The 23,021-nt window shown below is 28.1% G+C and overlaps 1 long non-coding RNA gene across 1 annotated transcript; it reads right to left on the reverse strand.

Moving 5' to 3' along the window:
- Positions 1–4,936: 4,936 nt before the first annotated feature.
- Positions 4,937–20,069, reverse strand: LOC123271425. The gene is made up of 3 exons (XR_006510865.1): positions 19,980–20,069; positions 5,340–5,532; positions 4,937–5,254 (listed from the first exon to the last, which is right to left on the reverse strand). It is a non-coding gene; the product is annotated as an uncharacterized LOC123271425 (long non-coding RNA).
- Between the last annotated feature and the right edge of the window lie 2,952 nt (positions 20,070–23,021).

A 23,021-nucleotide genomic window follows, 5' to 3' on the forward strand; every position in this document is an offset into this window, starting at 1 on the left:
AGTACCTGAATGTACCCAGCTTCACAAAAGTAAAGTCATCCAGGGGTCCGTCAACCTTCCTTTGTCTTCGGCATCTTTATAATAATTTTTTTCCCTTTCTTTTTCTCTTATTTTTCATTTTATTTTTTACTTTGCATTCAATGCGGTGCTCACAGAGGAATGCTCAAAGAGCGAGGAAATGATTTTCATCGATTGCGCTTACTGACGCATTCACCATGTAGTATTTCTCCTCGAAACACGGGCCCATAGTCAAAGGGAGTCTACTATTGGCTTCCGCATAATACAACATAGATGTTTAAGCTATATTGATACCGCCAACTAGTCATTGTGGACATATACTTATATGCTAAATTATACACATATACACATCTTCTGTAATTCAAAACCTTCTCTGCATTATTATAATCATCTTTAATTAATTATAAGTTATTAATTAAGCTTCATGCATTTTGCATGCCTTAAGCGCGAAGCGCGCAGGTATGCTCTACTCTCGCCTAAAAATCGTGACTTCGATTAAAACGTGATTCTTATAATTTAAACGAAAAAAATTATGGATAAAAAGCATATTGAAATAAATAATAGTAACTACAGAACAAGTTAAAAAAATTTTCTCATCGATTAAATAAGATTTCTCAGAAAAAACTCGTTTTACTGATGAATTAAATGAATAAGAGCGTGATATTCACGGGAGCACTGAGCTTGATAACACCACAACTTTGTCAAAAATCACTTTCACGATTTAATTTTTTTTTTGTTTTATTCCTGAGGGAGTTTGTCAAAACCCTTGCGAAAATTGCGATGACTTTTTCTGCGATTTCGGCAGCCATATATATTATTTTTCATAAACAGAATTTAAATAACTATAAACAAGCAGAAACTATACATACATGATGGTATAATTACTAAATGTTTTATCATCTGTTAAAATTTTTCTTTAGCTCGACCTACAGAAGGGATAATTAATACTACTCGCGGGAAAATTCAAATTAAAAACGAATAATTTTTGTTATGATCTAAATAATATATGTATGACATGAGCGCTTAAGGCATCTCGGGTCAAAAAATTTAATCTGTTTTATGATAAATGAAAATTTTTAATATTTTTTATTCAATTTAATTTTATTATGTGCATCTATTTTATATAAGAATTTAATCTGTTTTAGCCCGTACTATTCCCAATTCAGACTAATTTCAGACTATTTTTAATGTTATAATAAAATTGTTTTCTATTGTTTCAAGACCAAAATCAGACTTTTTTGTCACAATCATTTAGCTGGTATTGATCGTATCAAGGTCAAAAACAGACCAAAACGTTCCATAATTTTAAGTCGGCTTTTGATCGCCTGTAAATCAAAAAAAAAGTTTGGAAAATCCAAAAGTGCACGACTCATAATGCTCATTTAATTATGAAATATAAAAAAAAAAAAAAAAACTTAAGTCGTTCAAAATTAATTGCCGAAAAAACAGCTGTAGTAGGAAGGTACTGCACAAGCGTTCCTGGTGGAATAAAATGTACATAATATCTATAGATATAGATATATCACCATCCGTGTTAATTTAACATGGATATATATAGATATACAGTCTTGTAGTTTTCGTTTTTTATTAATTGTAATTAAACGACACTGAATTAATTAACCATTCGCATTCAGTGACCTACAATCGTCGATTAGAATTTAAAAAAAAAAAATTTAACTCAAATAATTGATTTTTTCAAAAGTTACAGTGTTTCCGGGGTTTCATACATGACGGACAGGAAAATTTTTTGACCTATTTTGATGTTTTTTTCCGTTTCTATTGCAGTAAATCAATTTTTAGAAAGTATGGAATTAATCTCCATTAAATTATCTCGACAATAGTATGCAAAATATCTTGATTCCGTGAACTAACAAGGCTATAATACTAAAAATAGTTGCTAAAATGAGGCGAAAAAAGTTTTTCGATCGTAAAGCACTCTCTGATGCTTCGCATCATGAGTCGTGCAACAGACCTTTTACGAATTAGATAGTAATAATAATAATAATAATAATAATAATAATAATAATAATAATAATATATTTATTTATTTATTATTATTTTATTGTCCTCGAAGATCCTCTACAGGGCACAGCTTTTCATTCTCTGAAACTGAAATAGTGACTATTCACTATTTCGTAGTGCAATGCATACCAAACGGTATTCTTCGCACTACCAAATAGTGAATACCGCCCATTACATGATGCGTGAAAGTATAAAATTTAATATTAATTAATCTTGTCATCTTGTCAACATTTTAATCTTGTCGATGTATTCACATTGTGTTTAATATCGATAATTAGAAAACTCTAGATTTAGATCCATTATCAAACGATGAGAACTATTTTATATACGTATGTTAATACAAATTTATTAGTTATCACTGCAACTAATATTCGCAATTACAAAACTTTTATAATCTATGAAATGTTAAGCTATGACAAATAAATATGACAGATGTAAGGTTATAATCAACGTTCAGTTCATAAAACAAGAGAGCGCACGAATATATTATAAATTAATTTATTTTTTCAAATAAATCCGATTTATAATTTTTAATGAGATACTTTTGAGTCAAAAAAATTATAAGTTGCCATCTTAGTCAACTTTTGGCCTTCGATCATTTAGAGTGAAAATTGTAGATCAAAAACAGTATAAGATTTCATATTGAATTTGGAAACAAATACATAAAGTCCATCTACAAATTAACTAGACTAAAAACCGATCAAACTTTTAAAGCTTTTTAGTCTCATCAGACTAGAAACACCATAAAATATTCATAGCTGCTCAATTATTTTACTAAAAGGTTATTTAGACTTAAAACAGATCAAAAATAATTTGAATAGTAGATCAAATACAGATGAAAATGTTTTTAAAAGTTCAAATCCAGATCAATAAGTTCAAATGCAGACCATTTAGCTTAAAATCAATTTAAATTTTTCGACCCGGGATGCTCATTTGGATTTTCCAAACTTTTTAAATAGTTCAAAGCAAAACTTTTAATAAACATTTTAAGATTTTTGTATTTTAATCAGCACCACTGAACAAAAAAATTGATGAATTTTGGAAAAAAAAGAATTTTAGAAAGACAACCTGCGAATTTTCATCCAAAATTATTTTTTTCTAAATCTAGAAAATTTTTTTTCAACAAGAAAGTTACAATGAGAAAAATTTTTATTTTTTCAGCTAAGAAATAAAGTTGTTTAAAATTTTTAACAAATTAATTTATTATTACATAGCTCATTTTTTTTTTTTTAAGAAATTTTTTCTCTGTGTATATCATTAAGAGAGTGAAGATAATATTGTCTTCAGCGTATTGATAAAATAGGATTTTTTAGTTAAATTTAGTATCATTTAAAATATCTTCACGGAAAACAAGATAGTTTAAAAGTTGCACCACAAATGATGTAAAAATTCAATTGTACGAGTGGTGTTAGTTTTGGATTGAGGTGATACAAATATTGTATCACCGTGATGTAGATTTTACATTATATACAGTGAAGTAAATTATGCGTGCTCTACACGCATGCGCCTGGATATTGTATAGGTTATATTTGTTGTTGATGTTTCGTGTCGTATGTATTTTTTTATTCGTTAAGAATTTGTTATAAAAAAACGTGAAAATAACATAGTCGATGATTTTGTATGTTCAATGCTAAAAGAATATCGTTTTAAAAAATTTATTTCAAGGTTTGAGAGTACGTATGTCACCGTCAAGTTAGTCCCATTTAAAATAAATTAGATATAAAAATTGTATCACCGGGTGATGTAAATTTAGGATCACTTCTCTAGACTTCACAGGTGATACAGTTTTTGTATCATCTAATGAGATTTTAAAGTCACTTTTTTCCGTGAATTTGTGCCTTTTCAAGGTTTCATGTAGTTTCCAACAGTTAAATTATTATGATGTTTTTGAAGTAATTTTGAATAGATTCGAATTTCAAGAATAACTTTGTTTATGTCATTTACTTTTTTTTAAATACGTAAAGATGGTTTTATCTATCAAATATTAATCCGATTAATTGAAAAAATAAGGATAATTTTGTGACGAGCAATGTTGATTTTCAAAAGAATTTTTATAATAAAAAAGCTTTTGTGAATTTGTGCTTTTTCATGACTTTAAATATTTTTTGATAGTAATTATTTTTTTTTTTTGAGCAGTTTTTAATAGTTTGTTGATTCTATAAATTTGCTCCATATAGTTATTGATCATCGATCTTGTAGCAATATTATACTCATCGATTTTAGTTTTAATTCAATAAGAATGCATATCACCAAATTTTCTATTGAAAAAAAAAATGGACAATGTCGTAATAAGAAATAAATTTGTTGAAAATTTGAAAAAATTCTATTTCTGAGCTGAAGAAATAAAGATTTTTCTCATAGTAACTTTCTTATTGAAAAAAAGTTTCTGATTTGGAAAAAAGGAATTTTAGATACTAAACATAGCACTTTTCATCAAAAATTGTTTTCATCGAAATTAAGGAACCTTTTTTTCAACAAGAAAGTTACTATGAGAAAAAATTTGATTTTTTCAGCTAAGAAATGAAATTATTTAAAATTTTCAACAAATTAATTTCCTGTCACCACAATGCTTATGATCTGCAAAAGAAATTTTTCCTCAATGAAGGTTTTTTTGAATATTTTTCTGGTAATCAATGCGAACATATTCTTTATAAACCAAATAAATCAAGAAGTAAAAATATAATTGAAGATACTAAAAATGTTATAAAATTCAGCCAAAAATTTTTTTCTTACCGTGCTGTACAAACTTTTGAAACCATCTAAACTGAAGTGTGATTGAAATCTGCTGTGAAGTTACTCAAGCGAAGTCGTAAAGAAATTTGCTAAAATAATTACAACCTTCTTCTGAACCACCTAATTCGTTTAAAGGATATAGACAAAAAAATGTCAATACAATATATCTATACAAAAATTCTATCACCTAACAATTTATTTTACATGTTTTAAGAAGAACGTAGTCATCGCGAGTGTCTTCCAACATCAACCTACGTATATTAAAAAATTAACCACAATTCAAAAATCAGAAGAATAGCGTATGCTATAGCGTATAACTATAATAAAATTTAGAAAGATGGAGGATTTTGGGTTTGAATGGGTTCTTCGAATCGTGTCAGGTGTGCCGAAGCGCAACAATGGACTCATGACCGCAGCGACCTTGTACACCCATAAAAGATCAATTTTTTAAAAGATGAAATGAGAAAAAATAATTAAAATCCTAAATTTAGTTGATAAATAATCACACGTAAATAAATATTTGAGATAATGTCGTAAAGATTTGAAAAAAAAGTAAAATAACGGACAGTTGTAGCTTCATAATACGGCCTTCCTCTTCTTTCTCTTTGTCCTTCATTCCTATATCGGTTGCTCATAAAGTTACGTCGCACATTATGCACATTGCCTGCATCCTGGCAAGGAATATGGTCTAAAGGGAAAGTGACACACTACTGTAGAGCAGGTACATTGCTACATACATATATTAATTCTCCACCTGACCTGCAACAAAACAATATTTCTTTCGTTGTATCATCTGCATATGAACGATTATCTAAGCGATATTTGTCTGAAAAAAATCAATTATAATTTATTAAATAATTTTTGCAATTAAAAACTGTTTTAAAAAAAAATATAAAATAAAATAACAACCTTTAAAAATAATAAAGTAAAATAAAATGATGAGACAAGTTGAATAAAACCGTAAAAAAACTTGGGCCTGATTTAACGATATAGCAGACATGCGCAAAAGCGCAGACCCGACCTATCTCTCGGCATCCCAGGTTGAGGTATTTTTCTTTGTCCGAAAACCTGGCGCCTCCTTCATCGTTGCTTCTTTTATCTTCTCTCACTTTTTATTCAGCGACGCTTTAGGGGAAGTAAAGCAAGCAAAAGGTAATAACGAGTGAGTAAGAAAAGTAAGTCGCCAAGGCTTTTGGCGATTATAGTATAGTTAAAGATAACGAGAAAGAGGGATAGGACGCTGAACATGCATTTTCGCTGGCCTTGAAGTAGCGTCAGAGGGCGATGCACCTCTTCACGAACACTGCGAACACACAGACTATATCGCGAGCAAACGCACACCCTTTCAAAAACAAAGGAGTGTTTATGCAATGCCGGTGTGTCGTTATTTACACTCACACATATATTAACCCGCAACACCGGTCCAATGCTAGTCGCAGGCCCGGTCCAATCCATAAACACCCGACATTGACCTCAGTCAACTGATGGCAGCACTGCCGAGGGCCTTATGTACTTCAACTTGGTTCGCCGCTCACAAAAACTCTTCTGAAGATTCCTTAATAATAAAACTTCGTTACTTTTCATCGCTCTATCTACTTAATTAAACTATTTTCAATTAAGAAGTACTTTAAATATTATGATTTTCCATCAGTATTTTCTGAGTTACCAAAAAATTAGAATACTTAAAAAACAATGTTCGAATTTGTGAAAAAAAAATTGTTGCGATTAATGGGCATGTTTTATAGAGCAAAGTTTTTAAATGATTTTTATAGCGATTCAAAAATTGATATGAGTGAATTGAAAAATCTAATAACATGCGACTTATCTTAAAAATCTATTTAAATCGTTACGATTATTTTTTTTCATTTGGGAAGAAATTATCTTGTTTCTACTTACTGCAGAAGCACACTGAGAGAAAAAATTTCTTTTACAAAAATAAGCATTGATGTGACAAGGAATTTGTTTAAAATTTTAAACAATTTTATTTCTTAGCTGAAAAAATTAAAATTTTTCTCACAGTAACTTTTTTATTGAAAAAAATTTCATTCAATCTAGACAACTTTTTTTAAACAACAAAATTACTGTAAGAAAAATTATGATTTTTTGAGCTAAAAAATATGATTATTAAAAATTTGAAATTAATTATTATCTTATTACAACGTTATACTTATTTTTTTAAAAAGAAATTTTTTCTCTCAGTGCACCTGACTCAAGATTAGCCATTTAAAAAGTTGTAAGATTCTAAATAAAATTAATTTGACATATTCGCAGACTATTATTCATCCATTTTGATACTAATTGTTATATTTCACTTCACTTGCTACAATCATTGAGACACTACTGTTACTCGACTATGATATTTATTGCCTGTATAGAAACAATATTCACTGCAGGGTTACACCGATGGAAATAATACTTTAAAAATTTATTAAGTGGCGAAAGAGAAATTAGATCAGTCCGTAGGTAAAAATTTCTATTTCTACGATAAATTTCGAATCAACTTTTTCAATTATTGTAATATTTTATTGCCATAATTGATTCCAATAAATTTTCTTTTCTTAAAACCAAAAAATCAAATCTCAGACTAGCTTTCAAGTTTGTATGGTAACAAAATACAAAATGGCTAGTAACGTTTTAGTTCTTGCAAAATTTTAAACAAATGAAATTGTCGAATTTCAGATAAATATTATTTTGAATAATTTCATTCAAATACTTCAATTTAATTTATCAAATATAATAACGAAATTATTTGATCTAAACCACGAAATTAAATGCGAATTAAAACGATAATTTTAAATCATTTTTAGGAGTGATAATGATTTGTGGTGATTCGTTTTGATTAAATTTTCGATTCTAAGCTTTTAGATTTATTTTTTTGAATTAATTTTTACAAAAATCTTAAAAAGTCTAACAAGGTGCGCTATTAAATGTGCAAATTAATAAAAGCAAACAAATATTTCTATCAAATGCAGGGCAAGTCATATTAGTCGAACTCTTTTAAATATCCAACGATTGTAAAAAAAATTCTTTAGAAGCTAATTTGTAACGTATGATACTTGTAAGTAATGTCTCTTGATAAGAGAAGTTTAGATTGTCACGCGCCATCTAGTGGCTAGTGCTGAACTGCTAGTCCTACTTTTTTCAGGTAAGCTATAACTTAGAGTTATGTGGGGCAAATGTGCGCAGCGGGTAAGAGTGCGCAATCCCATGTATTTGGGACTCGAATGAATGGGTTTGCGCACTCTTACCCGCTGCGCACATTTGCCCCACATGACCCTAATCGAAAATAATTCATTTCTGAAAAATATTTCGATCAAATTAGATAAAATCGTAATTTTTATTTAAAAAATGATTGAATTAAGTTATGAAAAATTCTTATGTTTTATATTATTCAATTAAATCTTACAAAATATCGTTTTCATACTGCCTGAAAAAAATCTCCCAAAATTTTATAAAATTTCATACACTTCATTAAAATTTTATAATTTTAATTAAATTTAATGATTTTTTACACCGTAATAAAGAGAATGATAACATGAAATTATATTGTTCATTAATATTAAATTACTTTGATGTTACACATGAAAAAAATAATAAGAAGCATCAAAATTTCTTCTGGTTAATTGTTTAATAACTGGTGTAAGAAATGTTTGACTGTTGCGAAATCAAGAAAGCAAAAAAAAAATCCTTGAGTACTTCGAGGTCATTGAATGTCTACCAAATGCTTTTTTTGTGGTCTCTGGTCCGCTGTTGACCTTCCATTTGGTTTAAGTCTCATGAAAAGACCTCGAATATTCGTTTTATTTTCGGTTGTACTTTGTCTTATTGAAATTCGTCTGCGATGGCTATGATAAATTTTGTCGAGGTCTTTCTGAAAAGCCTGTTATTATGCTCCGAAAAGAGGGTTGCTGGAATTAAGAACATCTCTTCCCAATTATTAACTCAAGCGTATTTTACTTCAACATTATTATAATGCAGTTCATTTTTTACTCTTTTTATTGATGATAAACGGATCATTGATTATAAGCGAATTGAAAAAAAAAAAAAAAAAAAAAAAACCTTTCATAAAATGTGATTTTATTCTGCATCAGATTCATTTTTTAAAGTAATTGTTTTTCTTAAAACGTTCAAAAATTTTGTCAGAAAATTGATTTCAGTTTTTTGATTTCTTATAATTTTTTATTTTACTATTAATTAAATACCTGAATAATTCTATTGAGCCGAATTACCTCATAGAAAACAGATTCTTATTTTTTTATCGATTTGTAAAATTGATAATATTAATTATATTATTGTAAAATAATATTCTATCAAGAAACAGATTTATCAAACATACTTTGAGAGAAAAAATTTCTAGTAAGAAATTAATTTGTTAAGAATGTTAAACAATTTTATTTCTTAACAGAAGGAATAAAAATTTTTTTTACAATAACTTTTGTGTGAAAAAATTTTTTTTTTAATTTGGATAAAATCAATTTTAGATTAGCAATTTGCGAATTTTCAACCAAAATTGTTTTTTCTTAAATCTAGAATACTTTATTTTAACAATAAAATTACTATACGAAAAATTTTTATTTCTTTAGCTAAAAAATAAAATTATTTAAAATTTTCAATAAAATAATTTTTTATTACATTGCTAATTTTTTTGAAAAGAAATTTTTTCTCTCAATGTATATGAAATATACGTCCATGCATATATCTATGGTAGATTAGATTAGATTCCGCTAGATGGAGACTTGCCTCTCGCAAGTACTAATGATCCCTTCCACTATTTCTACTTCTAGTTACAACTTACTGTCTAACAAATATCCTGGAGAGGAATCAATGAAAAGTAATTTAATTGACGAGTCCTTGTTCTTCACAATGCATTTTTTATTTATTTATTTTATTATTTATAGTACTTCGATCTTGACACCTCAAAGTCAAACAATTTTTTGATCTTAGAATGCCTCTATCACAACCGTATTGCACTTATATAATAATGTGAATAGACGCACGTCGAGAAAAGACTAATTAATCCATCTTATAGTTTATAAAAATCGTTTCGGATCACTGTACGCTGATTTTGTTTGTACTCACGATAAGTCCCGAAAAAATTGATGCATCGAGACCAGGCTTTTTTTATTAGTTTTGGAATTTGATGAACTGTCGCTCTAATTTGATATCAATAGCCTAGTTTATGTAGTTTTTATTTTAAATGAATTCTTATTAAAATTCACTATAATAAACACGTACAAAAACGAAGGAACTTTTCTTACTTGTCTCACGTGAAAACTATGGCCCCACTTAATCAAGTTATGAGATCAAGCAATCATACACAGTAAAAAATTTTGCGTCAAAAAACTTGGTGTTAAAAATTTTTGTATAAAATATTTAACACTTTTAAGTGTAAATTTAACATTGATTCTGTTAAATCAACGCAAAAAAGTGTTGAATATTTAACATAAAAATTTTTAACACAAAATTTTTTGATGCAATGACGCAAATTTTTTACTGTGTACTACTAGATTTTTTTAGACTCCGCGCACATATGACAAAAAAATGGGCTCCAATAATTAAAAAAAAAATTAGAAAACACGCTGTAAGAAATTACTTAATTATTATCATTTCTTTTAAAAATCAATTCTACAATTTTTTTTTCTTTAAAAATTATCACGGAAAAAAAGATGATTTAAAAGTTGCACCACAAATGATGTAAAAATCCAATTGTATGAGTGGTGTTAGTTTTAGATTCAGGTGATACAAATATTGTATCACCATGATGTAGATTTTACATTACAGTGAAGTAAATTATGCGTGCCCTACACGCATGCGCTTGAATATTGGATAGGTTATATTTGTTGTTGATGTTTCGTGTCATGTTTTTTTTTTTAATTATTAAGAATTTGTTATAAAACAATGTGAAAATAACATGGCCGATGATTATATATGTTCAATGCTAAAAGAATATTGTCTTGAAATAGTAATTTATGTCATATGGCCGCAAGGTGACGATTTTCCGACAACGACGATGTAGCGATATGAGCTTAATGTTTGTGGCGGGAATGTATGAAAACGGGCGTAATTTTAACGTTTGAGGCGAAGCAGAGAACGGAAATTTATACTCGTTTTCGTACATTCGCGTCACAAACTTTAAAGCGAATATCGTAAAATCGTCGTTGTCAAAATCACCACTTAGTGGCCAAATGACATACAATATTTTTTGTTATTATAGCTCCATAAGTTTAACTTTTGAGGGATAGGAGGCAAATAATGATAAATTCAAATTTTATGAAGTTTCACAAGGGCAAAAAAACTTAATTTTTTATTATAATAAAATAATTATAATTATCTTTATTAATATTTATTTATGGCGTGGTTGTTATTTTATTAACATTAGGTCCGCTTCATAATAAACTGCCAGCAAAGAAAAAATTAGCGCCACTCAATAGTAACTAAGTTTAAATTTACTAAAAATCATCGGTTGGTACATTAGAATTTGATTTACTTCGTTCTAAATTTCATCCGATTGTGCAAGGACAGTACGTAAAAAAAGGGGGAAGTAAATTTTGCGGCCTAGGCCGCGGAAAAAAGACGGTATGGTAGAGTCTTTAGAAATGAGTATCTTTTCGAACGCCACCCAGCGCTCAAAAGTTGCACTTTTGGAGTGAGTGTAACAAAAAATTTATTTCAAGGTTTCAGAGTACGTATATCACCGTTAAGTTAGTTCTATTTAAAATATATAAGATACAAAAATTGCATCACCAGGGGATGTAAATTTAGGATCATTTCTGTAAACTTCACAGGTGGTACAATTTTTGTATCATCTGATGAGATTTTAAAGTCACTTTTTTTTCCGTGATTGAACATCCCATACAAAAAATGAAGATCGGCCCGATACTGGGCCAAGACTGGTAACCGATCTTTAAGTATCGGCCGAGTATCGTGAAATATCGTTGGGCCAAGACTGGGCGAGTATCGGATGGTAACACCCAGCCGATATAGGCGACTGAGCGTCGGCCGAACATAGTAATCAAGCATTGGCCGAGCATCGGCCAAGCATAGGCAAAAAATAAAATTTTAGGTGAAATAATAAAAAAAAATTTTTTTTTCGTTGTTTATTTTTGAATTATTATTATTCTGAGGTGATGGACTACTGGTTGATAGAAATTAATTCTGAAAAAATTCGGGTGTGGAGGGGTTTGAACCTGATCCGTCTGCGTGGAAGTCTCGAGCGGTGTCACGGGCGCTGCTAACTGATCTGAGTGTAGTGTTCTTAGTTTAATCATTTCAATGTTCAACGATCAATTTTTCTCAGTATAATTGAGTTAACTTGATTGTTGTTACGAATTTTTCTATTTCTTTCATACTCGCACACTATCTGAATTTTAATAATAAAAATAACTTCCCAGTTTTTTAAAACTTCATTTTTAAGCAAGAAGTTCAAAATTAATTAAAAATAATTTATTTATTAGTAAATAAATCTATATATTTATATTTTTATATTTTTATTTATATTCATAAATCTATTTATAAGTAAATAAATCATTTATTAAAAATCATTAGCTTCTTGCTGAAATATTTTTTTTAATACTAAAAGAAATAGTTTTAACTGATTAGGTAATGTACAAATTTATCGAAAAAGTCTTCCAAAAAAATATTCATTAATTTATTAAATTAGTTTTAGTGAAAACCAATGTTGATTTAATCCTAATCGAGCTTGTTGAATAATAAAAATATCAAAAACTAAAAATGATCAATATAATATTTATAAAAAAAAAAAACATTGTTAATAATTTAAATTGGTGTTTTCTCCTAAGAAAATCTCTTAAGATATTTTTTAAAAATTGATTTACTAATTTTTAATACATATTAGTTTATAATTTGGTCAAACGTTAAATCGAAAAAAATTGAAAACAATAATACAACATAGTAATGACTAATACGTATTAATTGTTTTCAAGTGTAATAAAGAATTAGCCAGAGCATCGGCCAAGCAATGGCTGATAATCAAATCACATACCATTATATTATAATAAATATCGTGCGGTAGCCGATGGCTAACCTAGACTAGGCCAGTACAAATCGCCAATGCTTGGCCGAACATTAAAGCCGATGGTTTACCGAGGCTAGGCCGATACAAAACGCCGATACTTGGCCGAGCATTAGTAGCCGTGCCTTGGCCAATGAACGGAAATTGTTGAGCATCGGCAACTTTGTATGGGATTATGAAACGTGCACTTTTGGATTTTTAAAACTTTTTAATTTTGTTTTAACTTAAAACTCTTAATAAATGGAAAAAATTTTTTTTCGTAAAATTCATTTAAATTTCTTTAAAATATACATAATTTTCGAAGTTATACCAAATTTACATAACCAGAAAGTCGTGAAGTTGAAAACAAAAGTTATGATCGATATGAAGTTATGTCTCGAACTATTCGAATGAAATTATGCATCGTACGGTTCGCTTTTCGATGGAGTATTCAATAATAAACAATAAAATCGATCACCAGGGTCAATTTTAATGGTTTAGATGCAATTAATCACGATTGAGATATGATAGAATTAAATCTACTTATAATTTCGTACTTCTGTAAACATTTATTGCGCTAGGATATAAATCTCATGAAAACTTAGGTTTTACGTAACAAGATGGAAGCAGCGGGTTTCCGTATGCCTTTCACACTACAAGGCCAAAGCCGTCAGACCTGGTAATGTAAGGGCAAACTTGTATGCGCAATAATTCTATCTATCGATATTCTAACGACATGGACCACGTCCGTCTTGGCGTAGGTCTTTTTCTATCGTACTTGTGTTTATACTAGCGTGACGCGAATCAACGATCGTTGGAGATCATGAACCGATCGTGGGAGCCGTCTTAATACTACAGATAAATACCTGACAAAGAGAAAGAGTGAGACTTATATTATAATCCTTATTCTTATTGCATATTCTATATATTCATATATTTATTTATTTATTCAGCACACTCCCCACTACTCCCGCTAATCAAACGCTATTTGCATTTTTTTAATTTTTATTTTTAAAAGATATTTATTACTAAATAAGTTCATTTTTTATTGCCATGATCCGGTATGAAAGTTTTGAAATTAACAATTGCTTCCAAGGTCAATTACCGTTTGTTTTAAAATGAATGTACTCTTTTGAACTCTCTGTATTTTTATTACAATGCAATGATAGTAAGAAAATCGATTAAAGAAATTTTTAGATTTTGCTATTCATTGATGTAAAAGTAATAAGATAAAAAAAATATATTTTTAAAACAATTAAGATATTTTAAAACAATTAAGATGTTTAATTAAAAAAGCTAAACTTACTTCAGGAATTATTTGAGAAATTTTGATCAAACGGTTCAATAGCCCATACGAAGTTGCCGATGGTCAACAATTTCCGTTCATTGGCCAAGGCACGGTTACTAATGCTCGGCCAAGTATTGGCGATTTGTACTGGCCTAGTCTAGGTAGGCCATCAGCTACCTCACGATATTTATTATAATACAATAGTATGTGATTTGATTATCAGCCATTGTTTAGCCGATGCTCTGGCTAATTTTTTATTACACTTGAAAACAATTAATAGGTGTTAGTCATTACTATGTTGTATTATTGTTTTAATTTAACGTATGACCAAATTATAAACTAATACGTACTAAAAATTAGTAAATCAATTTCTAAAAAATATCTTACGAGATTTTTTTAGGAGAAAACACCTATTTAAATTATTAACAATGTTTTTTTTTATAAAGATTATATTGATCATTTTTTAGTTTTTAATAAACATTTTTATTATTCAACAAGCTCTATTAAGATTAAATCAACATTTTTTTTCACTAAAACAGATTTAATAAGTAATTAATATTTTTTTGGAGGACTTTTTCGATAAATTTTTACATTACCCAATCAGTTAAACCTATTTCTTTGAGTATTAAAAAAAAAAAAAATTATCAAAAAACTAATGATTTTTAATAAATGATTTATTTACTTACAAATAGATTTATGAATTTTTTGTATGGGAGAACGATTCGAAAATTTATAACGCTGTTAAAGAGATATTGAGCTGACAAGATATTGACAGTTAAGAAAAAATTTTATTTCCAAACAATTATGGAAGAATCTTCCCGAGTTGAAGAAATTACCCATACAAAAAATGAAGATCGACCCGATACTGGGCCAAGACTGGTAACCGATCTTTAAGTATCGGCCGAGTATCGTGAAATATCGTTGGGCCAAGACTGGGCGAGCATCGGATGGTAACACCCAGCCGATATAGGCGACTGAGCATCGGCCGAATATAGTAACCAAGTATTGGCCGAGCATCGGCCAAGCATAGGCAAAAAAATCAAATTTTAGGTAAAATAATTAAAAAAATTTTTTTTTCGTTGTTTATTTTTCAATTATTATTATTCTGAGGTGATGGACTACTGGTTGATAGAAATTAATTCTGAAAAAATCCGGATGTGAAGGGATTTGAACCTGTTCCGTCTGCGTGGAAGTCTCGAGCGGTGTCACGGACGCTGCTAACTGATCTGAGTGTAGTGTTCTTAGTTTAATCATTTCAATGTTCAACAATCAATTTTTCTCAGTATAATTGAGTTAACTTGATTGTTGTTACGAATTTTTCTATTTATTTCATAATTGAAAAATTTCTGAATTTTAATAATAAAAAATAACTTCCTAGTTTTTTAAAACTTCATTTTTTAAGCAAGAAGTTCAAAATGAATTAAAAATAAATGATTTATTAGTAAATAAATAAATATATTTATATTTGTATATTTTTATTTATATTCATAGATCTATTTGTAAGTAAACAAATCATTTATTAAAAATCATTAGTTTCTTGCTAAAATATATTTTTTTTTAATACTAAAGGAAATAGGTTTAACTGATTGGATAATGTAAAAATTTATCGAAAAAGTCCTCCAAAAAAAATATTCATTACTTATTAAATCTGTTTTAGTGAAAACAAATGTTGATCTAATCTTAATAGAGCTTGTTGAAATAATAAAAATGTTCATTAAAAACTGCAAATATCATCAATATAATATTTATAAGAAAAAAAAAACATTGTTAATAATTTAAATTGGTGTTTTCTCCTAAAAAAATCTCGTAAGATATTTTTTAAAAATTGATTTACTAATTTTTAGTCCATATTAGTTTATAATTTGGTCAAACGTTAAATTAAAACAATAATACAACATAGTAATGACTAACACCTATTAATTGTTTTCAAGTGTAATAAAAAATTATCCAGAGCATCGGCCAAGCAATGGCTGATAATCAAATCACATACCATTATATTATAATAAATATCGTGCGGTAGCCGATGGCTTACCTAGACTAGGCCAATACAAATCGCCGATGCTTGGCCAAACATTAAAGCCAATGGTTTACCGAGGCTAGGCCGATACAAAACGCCGATACTTGGCCGAGCATTATCAGAGAAAAATTAGAAAAAGGAAATTGAAGCCGGATGAACACGATATTTGTTTTAATGGCAGAAATTTTTCTAAGTTTGCAAACCTAAAAATAGCAAGATTGACAGAAATTTGTTTTCTTAAAATTGCGTGAAAAGGTAATTGAATAAATTTTTGTCTGAAAAATCTTGAAACTTCATGTTCTTTTTATCTTCTCGATGCAACTATTTTGCACTTAAATACAGCTAATCAAAAATCATTGAAAAATTTGGAAGCTTTTTTTTTCCCTTCATTTTAGCATGTAGTGTAATATTTTTCGACAAAATTGTAATCGATTTCTTTAATTATTTTTTGACTTATAAAAACAAAATATGACACTAATTCTACTTACATTTTTTTATTTAAGTATTAAAATGTTTAAAAAAAAATTTTAGATCCTATTCACCAATTAAACTTTTTGCTACACATTACACAGAGAGAAAAAATTTCTTTAGAAAAAAATGAGCAATTTTTCAATAAGAAATAAATTTGTTGGAAATTTGAAATAATTTTATTTTTTAGCTGAAGGTATGAAAATTTTTCATACAATTTAACTTTTTTTTTGAAGAAAAGTTTTCTAGATTGGAAAAGAAAACAATTTTGGATGAAAATTAAGTTGTCCATCTAAAATTCTTTTTCTTTTTCCAAATCAAAAAAACTTGTTCTTAACAAGAAAGTATCTACACAGTAAAAAATTTTTCGTCAAATTTAACACAAAAATTTGTGTTGATGATTTTTTTTATACAATTTGTGTTGAATCAACACTCTATTGTGTTGAATCAACATACTAAAATGTTAAATTCTACACACTAAAATGTTAAATTCTACACAAACATTTTTACACTTTACACAATGACGAAAATTTTTTTACTGTGTATGATATAAATTGTGATTTCTTCAGATAAGAAATAATATTGTTTAAAATTTTCAACAAAATAATTTCTTATCTGAAAAATTCCCATTTCTTTCAAAATAAATTTTTTCTCAGTGTAATTGATATTTTTTTTAAATACTTGAACAGTTCAACCAATAAGTGTCTTCTAAAACTTGGTCCCAAAAATTTCCAATCTATTTTCGTGAAAAAAAAAAAAATATTCCCTCTCAAAATATACGCAAAAACTATGACACGCTACAATAGAACAGGATTCCAATGCTTAATAGCGATAACCACTTATGACGCAAGATAGCAAAGCTTGCAGGCTACCTAGAACCAATGCACACTTGGTATAAATTCTTTGTTGTGCATTGTTTAATCTTTTGTTTCTCCATCTAATCATTAAGTTTTTTTCTAAATATCACTACAAAATAAATACATTATAAGCTGGTTTATTATCACGTTTTTATCCTTATATCCAACAGAAAGTCTGCATGGTGAAGATCATGATGCCTCTTACTTTCGTCCCAATAGATATATATCTGCTAGTAGATCCATTCACGTTTCCATTCACCACACCGTCATCACGATAGACCCTACTATTCTCCTCAGCGAGAGATTTAGATATGTGGCGTAAGCGTTCTACACCTTTTATGGTCGGTGTTACCAAAAAATGTCCGATTATGTAGTGGATATCTTTGAAATATTTTTGTTGAATAATGATAGTCTGAAAAATATTCTAATCGTTAAATTTAAGCTATTCCGATAATTATAATTTATTATTAAGATTGTTCGCAAAGAATCCCAGGGATACTCTTTATTTGAATACGTTGTATGTAATTGCTTTGCCATCTGGTGTTGAATGCACAATTTGCGCATGCCTTATAAACCTTATAGATACCTTTCTCTTTCCTTCTATTTACCTACTTATGAATTTACAAATGTAAAATAACTTTGCTGATAATTTACTGGGAATTATTTGTCCTTAATCATAGATATTTAGAAAGAGAGAGGAGTAGACAAAGAAAAAGCGAGTAATAATTTTTCATTTTTAAGGTCTTAACTTTAATTCTATTTTTTATCGTTTTTGCTGTAGACTATTTTTACTGTAATTAATGCTTGTAGTTAGATTGTTGATACTTATCCAGCTTATTAAGCATAATTGATATTTAAATCCAGTTCTTTATTTAAATAACTCATTGATGAAGAGATTGTCAATGAAATCGTTGTACAAATTTTTAATCCAACGCCTACGATTCTACTGTACAGAAAAAAAAATTACTTGAATCAAGTGAATAAATTTTAAGACTTCGTCTTCTTGATATAGTAGAAAAATTTTTAAACCAAGTAATTTTTTTTTGGTTTATATACATTTCACTTGATTCAAAAGTTAATTGTAATAAATGTAAAATCTTTGAGACTAGTGAGCCAAAATTTGTGCATGCTATGTTCAAAAATGTAGAACCGGAGATCAGAAGATCAGACAGACTCGTAGCTAAAAATAATAATATAGCATTCAAATTGCCTAATTTTACTACCATCTTATATGAGCACTCTTTTGTGGTGACAGCTATTCGTTTACGGCAAGAGTTACCATCGGATATTACACAGAAAAAAAAATTAACTTAAATGAAGAGAAAAATTTTTGAACCAAGAAAATAATTGTGAAAAGTTGCATTGTCTTGAATCAAGATGAAAAATTCTTGAATCTAGTGAAATTTACTTAAATCAAAAATAATTTCTTAGTTTAAGAATTTTTTTACTTAAATAATTTTTTATTTACTTGATTCAAGTAAATTTTTTTTTTCGTGTACCAATTCCAATACGCTTGAAAGCTTTAATTTAAAAATAAAGCGCTCGAGTTCTTCTTGAACCGTAAAATAAACAATTATCATTAAGCTAATATACAAATAAATAAATTAATTATAATTATTAAAATCTATATCAATTTTTACTTATTCAACTTAAGTGATCTCAAAAATACATAATACTAAATATTATCTTTTTTTGATTATTCTAAATAATGTAACTTCTAAGAAATGTATTGAAATTTATTCACTGATTTTTGTGTTCCTAAATTTACTAAACAAACTTTATATAATTATGTCATAATACTTATGTGACTACACTGAAAAAAAAAAATTAACATGAATTAAGAGAAAAATTCTTGAATTAAGTAAAATTTACTTAAACTAAAAAAAATTTTGTAGTTTATGAATTTTTCTACTCAAATCAAGAAAATGGAATTCTTCAAAATTATTTACTTGATTCAAGTAAATTTTTTTTCTGTGTATAAAACTGTTATCTTTGCCATAAAACTGTTATTTTGCCGTTCATCTTTTGTCATGGGATATGGCTAAATACATAAATAAATTTTTCAATGTAGATTATTCAGAAATAAAATTTTACAGACTTGAAAACTGAATTAAAATTTATTTAATGCTAATTCAACAGTCATTTATTGTCGAAATGTTAAATGTTTCAATTACTTTTTTAAGTAGAAAAGCTTCGAACAACTTTATTATATGCTATGGGTAAATTATTATTAAAAATTTATTCATCTACGTAAGAAAATTTTTTGATGATATTGAAAGTCTGGTCCTGGATTACGATATGACAATTGTCATTTTTCCTACAATTTTTTTCCGTGTAATACCTACACACATTAGTTCACGGAACATAAAAACCTGATGTAAGAAAGATGTTTTAAAGCGACTCGTAACATCTACTAAAAATTTTTGTTGAAAAAAAGTGCAATCAAGAAATCAAACTAAAGTATGCTTTTTACATGACAACGCCCAAGTCCGCACAACTAGAGAGACTTGCAAAAAAAACTATTTTACTTTGGATAAGCTATTCTTTCCCAGCCACTCTACTTACCAGACCTTTCACCTTATGATTAGCACCTGTTTTGTTCTCTATCCAATTATCACTGTTAAAAATATTTTCTTACATTCAAAACATTGTATGTATCGCAATTAATGTTACAAATTTTTTTTAATTTATGATATTTATAGCAAAGAGTTAGAAATGACTAGATAATTATTGTTATTTATAAAAATATTTTAGCTAGATAAGAATTGAGATTATTTAAAGAATTGTCAAATCAGTAAAAAAATGTTTTTCAAGCAGATTGGTTTGACGTATCAAATGTGTGGACATTTCCCTTTGCTCGAATTTATCGGTGGTGAGAAGATATCTGACGCGAATAGAGTACAATGAACCGTACGTTGATTTAACGAAAACACTAATAATGACGTGCATGGACCAAAGCAAAATGAAAAAATATCGTCAGCAAATATTATTCGTGTATACACCAAAGTTTATTCAGATGAAATTTTATCATACATATGTTTGTTTTTAATAAACCCGATACTGATAAGCAATAGGAATATCGAAATTATAAATAATTTTTTTTTGCAACATTGACACTTATATTTTATATTTATTTATTTAAATAATAACAATATGCGATTTTTTATCGTTATGAAACAATGTTTATTATTTATTGAATATTTTATTGTTTTTAGTTAAGATTTGGATATTTTGATAAATGGATAAAAAGAAATTAAACTTTATATGAAAATATGTAAATACAAGTCAATGACATTTTTTGAATAAATAATTTTATTGTTTCATTAATTCTCATTGTACGTAAGTAAAATAAGCATCATTCATTTTATTCGCACAAAAACTTTTTTAATGTACACAAACTAAACAAAAAAATCGCATCTTTTCAAATTTTCCTGTTATTTTTGTGATTACGCAAGTTTTTATTTAAAAAAATGAAAATAATGTTTATTTTATATTGTTAGAAAATTGATCAATATTTTAGTTCTTAATAAATTTCGGATGAATAATAAAATACAAGTTTTATTTTCTTTAATGGATTTTTTTAGCTGAAATATCTGATAAAATTTTGTGAGAAAAAATTTCAATACTGCATGAGACAAAAATTCTTAAAAAAAAGAAAATTATTTTTAATAGAAAAACTTTGATTACACAGTAAAAAATTTTTCATCATTGTGTAAGCTGTAAAAATGTTTGTGTAGAATTTGACATTTTAGTGTGTAGAATTTAACATTTTAGTATGTTGATTCAACACAATAGAGTGTTGATTCAACACAAATTGTGTAAACAAAGTCATCAACACAAATTTTTGTATTAAATTTGACGAAAAATTTTTTACTGTGTAAAGTTATAGTAATTAGTTCATATTTTTTTTTTTTTTTTTTTTTTTAATCGAGTCAGATTTTGTATATAAATACATGAAAAAAAGACTCTTTTCACTCACCGAAAATAATCTGTAAAATTTGAAGAGTATATATTCTGCAAAATTTACAAAAAAAAAACATTTAAGTTATTACAGATGAGATTATGTAAGAATTACATATTTTTTTTGTAAAATTTACATATAAATTCTGCACTGATAAAAAATTTAACTTGACTCAAGAGCAAGAATCTTGAACCGAGAACACCATTTTGAAGAAAATGAAATTCTTGAACCAAGAGGAAAAGTTCTTGAGTCGAGAAAATTTTCTTGGTTTAAAAATTTTTCTTCTTGCTTTAAGAAATATATTTTCTTCAAAATGGTGTTCGTAAGGTTCAAGATTCTCGCTCTTGAGTCAAGTTAAATTTTTTATCTGTGTGTAAAATCTATAAGAGTATTCTGTTATCATTACAGAATAATTTCTTAAATTAAAATTGAGTTTGATTATTAATAAAAAATGTAAATAATAATTCCTTCAAAGTACATTTCAAATTTTAATTATGTGTGAATAAATAATTTTTTAATTGATTGTAAAAAAATAATTTGTCTAGAAGTATACTGTTAAGAATCAGACAAATAAAAATTTTTGAGAAAATTCAATGGTGATTTAAATTTATTTACAATGACACAGACTCGATCGAGTAGTGCTTTTCAATATATTATGATAAACTTTCAATAATAATTACAGTGAAAATTTTGTAATAATTGCAGGAAAAGTTCTGTTATAATTGCAGACTCAATAAATCAAATTTTCAGATTCAGAATCACAGAATTTACCACGGAAAAATAACATACTGAGCCGACTTAAAGATCGAATCCCATACAAAGTTGCCGATGCTCAACAATTTCCGTTTATTGGCCAAGGCACGGCTACTACCCGACTAGAAATTTCAGTGAGGCAGTGATTTGGCGCAAGTAAGGCATACCGAATTCCAAACTTGTAGTAAGTGAGTCATCCAAACCAGGCCGAAGTTTGGGATGTAACGCAGTTGCGAGGCTCAGCCTAACTTGGCTTCCTGATTAGGTTGCAGTTTGGAAACCAAATTCGAAACGAAGAATCCAAATCTAATTCTTTCTTGATTTTTAGCTTTTTTATTATCAAGCGAAAATTAATAAAAACAAATGCTTATTTTTTTATCTTCTTTTACTATTTAGTATAAATATTAAATTTAGGACTAAATTTTTTAATTTTTTAATAACTAAAAGTTAACACTTAACTTTTCTTCACACTCGCCTTAATAGTAATTATAATTAGTAATTATTAATTATTAAAAATCGTACATGTCGAACGCGAGACTCGAACACGGTACCCGACGCACGAGGGCTCTATACCATACCGCGACGCTATGCCGATGATGAGCGACCTCTTACTTCAAGATACTTATAAGCACAACCAATGTTCGGCTTGCCTAATTCAAAACAAATAAGATTCGAATTGGGCTAGCCTAAGTTTGGAAAGCCAAGTTCGCTCCAAACTAGCAAAACTCAGGTTATCGTTACTTGAAACCAGTTCGGCGTTCTCATGATATATCAGACTTAAGGAATCCATGAAACTTTCCTAGTTACGTTCAAGTATGGCAAGCCAAACATTTCGTTCTGCCTACCTTGGTTTTTATGAGGTACAACCTAGGCAAGCCTAAGGTACATGAGAT

Source organism: Cotesia glomerata, linkage group LG9, assembly GCF_020080835.1.
Source record: "Cotesia glomerata isolate CgM1 linkage group LG9, MPM_Cglom_v2.3, whole genome shotgun sequence".
Taxonomy (NCBI): domain Eukaryota; kingdom Metazoa; phylum Arthropoda; class Insecta; order Hymenoptera; family Braconidae; genus Cotesia; species Cotesia glomerata.